Genomic DNA, 5,421 nt, shown 5'->3' with positions numbered 1-5,421 from the left:
TGGTTGATGTTGTTTTGTTTTGATTTATTACTTTTAACCATGGTAACTTTTGCATGGCCAAGAATCAACCAACAACACCCTTCCTTTTTGTCATGCTTATGTCACCTTGTTATGTCATCCTCCCACACTTGTCCTCTTCTTATTGGTTTGATGACATCATCCTCACTAACCTCTTTGATTAGCTTCTAATTACTTGGTTAATGACCGCTGATCTGTTATACGGTTCACTTAACTTTCATTTTCGTTTATCGTTTGAGGGATCATACCCGGGATCTTATTACTTGGGTTTCCTTAACCTTTCTCAATACATTATATTCCTTTTATGATCCTCTCTTATAATCCTTGAATTTAAATCCTTTTTATCCTGTTATCTTATACTCAATTCTTTCGGTATCTGGTGGATTTCCGGGAAAAATCAAAGTGTTCGAATTTGGATTCTGACGATCTTTACAAATACTTATTTATCATATAGAGTACTAATACGATCTCAGAATAACAATAAAAGAACCCCTGCATAGTGTAGCATGAAAAGTTTTCTTATTCAGCAATATCAGCAAAAACACTATTCATAAGGGTTACAAAAAAGTTCAAAATTTTGGGGTTATTACAGTCTCCCCTCCTTAAAAGGATTCCGTCCCGGAATCAAATAGAAAACAAGTGGGGGTACTTTTCTAGCATTGCGCTCTCTAGCTCCCAGGTTGATTCTTCCACATTATGATTCTGCCATAGCACTCTGACTAGCTTGATCACTTTGTTCGGAAGCACCTGCTCCTTCTTATCCATAATCTTTACTGGTTTCTCCATGTAAGTCAGATCTGATTGCATATCCACATGCTCGTACTCCACTATGTGTCGGGCATCCCGATGATACTTCCTTAGCATTGACACATGGAACACATTATGAACTTGTTGTAGGTTCGGGGGTAAGGCTAGCTCGTAAGCCAACTTCCCAATCCGTCTTAGTATCTCAAAAGGTCCAATGTATCTTGGGCTTAGTTTTCCTTTCTTTCCGAACCTCATTAACCCCTTCCAAGGGGATACTTTTAGTAGTACTAAGTCCCCTACTTCATACTCCTTGTCCTTTCGGGCTAGGTCTGCATATTTCTTCTGTCTATCTTAGGCTGCTACCAGCCGTCCTCTGATGAGATCCAGTATGTCTTTGGTCCTTTGGACTACTGTGGGTCCGAGCATCTTGCGCTCTACAACTTCATCCTAATATAAGGGAGATCGACATTGTCTTCCCTCAAGGATCTCATAAGGTGATATCTCAATACTGACATATGATCTATTATCATAAGGAAACTCAATCCGTGGTAAGTGATCGTTCCATTTTCTCTCAAGTCTATTGCACAGACTCTCATCATAGCTTCTAGCATTATAGCTTTTGCTTCTCAATACCCATTCTTTTCCAGTTCGTAGTCATTACTATCTTCCGTACATAATACTATACTGGTTATACTTTTGCTCGTTAGCATTCTATAACCTTTTAATAATTGCGTCAACCTTAGTATCACGAACGTGTTAGATTCGGAATACCACCGCACTGATACTACTCCTTCCTGGCTGCTTCTATCTTTGAAAGCTTGATCCATCGTATAGAAGTAAAAGAATCTATTGAGAGATCACTATGATCATGAACACTTGTTATATCGCATAGTTAGTACAGAAGGTGGCCAGCTTTTAGTACTTGACAAGCAATTAAACAACATGTGGTATCCTACTAGGCTTCTATCACATAGATAGATAGCCATTCGGCAATACCTCCCCTTCTGGAAGGGTTGTTCTTCTCAGCTTACATGAAATGAAAAGGAGAGAAAAGAACGAATTGAAGAGAATTGTATATATATAAAAAATATACTGCCACAAAATATCTGGCTTGGAATCTACCTCTGAACTATAGAGGTTTATCATAGGAGAATCAAAACAAATATGTATATAAATTAACATCAAATATAATAGCATCGCATTTCACATGCCTAAATTTATTTATTTTTGCTATTCTGTCCATCATTCTATGGACCCATGCTCTTGCTCGAGCTTATACACAATCACCTTTGAAACTCCCTCGACATCGAAATCGAATCTGGGATTTCATTCTAGACATCATCATTATTAGAATTCTATGCTTGCACCGTAACCTTCCTCATATAGTAATACTACTCTCTATTGATAAGAAGGAATAAGTATTCAATAGGTAGATAATCGACTTAATTAGCCTATCAATGATAACTTATACACCACCACGACTCGATTAGTGGTACTTAATCTCAACATTCATTACCATACAACTCTCGCGGTTGTAATCGGCTCATTATTCAAAGAATCGTTGATGCATTACTATAGTCCACCACGGACCTACGGTAGTCATTCGTTTTCCTTGGAATCTTAATAGCTAACCATACGGAGTCCATACATGTCGTATCGAATTCTTCTAAGGAGTTAACATAATCACCATTCATAATTCATAAAGAACACTCCAGCTCCTGACGTACTTTCATGACATGAAGCAGATAAAATTGCAGAAGAGTTTCAATCAAAGCAATGATAGCAGGTTAATACCATTCTTAATCATATGTCTTTATTGGGAGACATGCATCTCAAAGGTTCATTTAGTCATTCTGTAACATGGTCCTTCTTGATTTCACCAATCTCGACCCTTATTGGGTCAATCTATACTTTCTTATGGTTCAACACGTGCCCACCTGGCATTATTATAATTATGCCATATTTCCTTTATCAAAATTTCTATTCTTGAGAACTTTGAAAATTACCTTTCTCCTTGTAAAACCTCTAAGGTTATCCTTAAATCCTTCATCATGTACACTCTAGGTACAGGGCATATCAATATACCATTTACTAATACTAGAACCATTGTCTATGTACTTCTGAAAAATTTCTTTACTGATCTTTAAAGGTTGTTGCTACCTTGATCCTTCACAATTCGTACTGTCAAAACTCATGCTGTCCCTATTAAGGGTGGAATGCCAACCTTTATGTATTCCCCTAGGATTCATTTCAATTTATCGAAGTTAAATCCTTAATTCCACCTTTAAAAAGGTACTTGCATCCTTCCATGGATAAATCAAGTCATATATCCTTGATAGATTATCTTATTCATCATTCCCACCTCGATAGTCTATACCTAATTTCATAATAGCATCCTTATTCAAATTGAGGTCAATCCATATGGCCTCCAAAAGATAACAATGGTCATCCGTTTTTCTTTCCTGATTTGGTAATGATAACATGGATGTTCTGGAAGATATTGGTCGTGTTCAACGTGAACATCTTCTTAATAAATCCTCATTTTCTTTTGTTGTTTATCTCAACAGTCATCTCAATGTTGGGATATCTTTCATACCTGGCGTCTCCCTTTCTGGGTATCATGCCACCGGTCTTACACTTCACATTCTTGAAGGTCACTTCCTTCATCCAATTTTCCTAATTTCTTACTTTCTTGTCTCCTCAGTTTATCCGCGTCTCATTATTTATCCTTCGAACTATCTCAAGGTTTCCTCGAATCCTCCCAATTTACAGGGGATAAAATATATGTATCTCTTATTCCTTCAATCATCAACTTTAACTCATGGTGAATCACCCTTATCCTGACGATTACATACTTTTCTATTTCTATTGCTACGAGTCTTTAGGGTTTCCTCATACCCAGTTCCCTTATCATTCCTCAAACTCTATTGCCTTTATATTCCTTTCCACTTCAGTTTTTTTTTATTTTCCTTTTTCTTATCCTTATTTCATGAAACCATTAATCATTGACTTCAAACATCACATCGTTCTGGGATTCTTGTCATCAGAACGAATCTTGACAACTTTTACAATTTAGCTTCATATTTCATCATACTCGTCCGCCTTTGTTCTGGCTCTTAACGCTCTTACACTATCTCCATAACCTTGGGATTTACTTTCTCGAAAAAATTTTGACTGAACTTTAATCAGTTTATCATAACCTCTTGCTCCGTGCCTTTCTTGGGTTTTCACCAGTGGGTGGTCTCTCTCTTAGGAGGGTAAGTGACAAAAAAAGTCTTTTGTGATTCGTCAATCATTTAGAATCTCAATTGATTCCTGTATTTCCTTTAGCCTGACTCTTGCCTCAGCTGGGTCAGCTATTTCCCTGGAACTCTGAGAGCTTAGCGACTTAAAGGTCCTGAAAGAATTTCACACCATATTGTTTCCTCAAGGTGGTGGTTAGGGGTAAAAGTATAAGTTTTGTTTTAGGCAGGTCCATGGATTGCCCAATAGGAGTACCATCCTGGTTCTTCCTATCTTGCTCGACTTCTGTTTTCTCAGTCTAAATATTTCTTCCTACTCCCCATAAGTGGAGTCATCTTTTAATTTAAAATCCTCATTTTTCACTTTATTATATTCTGGATTCCTTATATCTTAATTGCGACCTCCCTGATTATCACATTCAAGGTTTTCTCCTAATCTTATTCCTCGTGGAGGCATGATGCCTGGAAAATTTTTGAGAATCTCTGCATATTTGTCTTACTTTCTTTGTTTAAATCTTTCCCCCGTTCAGTCCTTGTAAAATTGCAAATTATGAATTCTCAAGTTCTATAAACTTCATGACACTCTCTTAAGTGTTAACAGCGCAATTAACAATATGAACTTATCACAAATAAACTGATCTGAACTGAAATTAACGAATATATACTTAACCATTTGTTCGAGGGTACAACAACTAAACACATTAAAGAGAATTACATCATTTGATCTGATCGCTTCTATCCCAAAAGTACTACCATAGATAATCATCTAGTCATCAAAACTAATCATTCGTAACTTAGGCTAATCCTCCAAAAGCGGTGCTACATGAAACCCTTGTCTGATCGCTCTGGCTCTGCACACTTCCATGGATCAAGAAATGCGGGTACGCACGACATCCCTAACCTGCTCCATCACAGAGGTGATGAGGTCTAAGATAGTGGCAAGTAGAGCTGGATCAATATGACCCTCAAGATGGCCTCTAGCTGTAACACGGGTGGTAGCCTCAATCCTCTCCATGCTATACGCTAATCCTGGCGGAAGTACCCCGCCGTCAATCCTCGGTGCAGTAAGTCGATCCAACAGATCACTCCTAACATTACGGGCCTAAGACAGGCCACCCAAAGTCATATAATAATCGGCGATAAGAGAAGCCTGAGTGGTTGCAACTAGCAGTCCATGGGGTGCAGGTGGTGCAGGCCCAGGAGATCCAAATGGATAACCAAGCACGGAATCGGGTAACATTGGTGCAGGAGACAAATGTGGCATTTCCTCAGTAGTTGCTGGGCTCTGTATAGGGGAGGGAACATGAATTGGTGGAACCTCATGGATGTCTACAGGAACCTCTGGGAGAGGGTCTGATACTGGTATAATTGGTGATGTGGAAGGCCCCACTCCTTCTGCCCTCCTTATCCTCTG

Source organism: Apium graveolens, chromosome 1, assembly GCF_009905375.1.
Source record: "Apium graveolens cultivar Ventura chromosome 1, ASM990537v1, whole genome shotgun sequence".
NCBI classification, from domain to species: domain Eukaryota; kingdom Viridiplantae; phylum Streptophyta; class Magnoliopsida; order Apiales; family Apiaceae; genus Apium; species Apium graveolens.
This window is presented reverse-complemented; position numbering follows the sequence as displayed.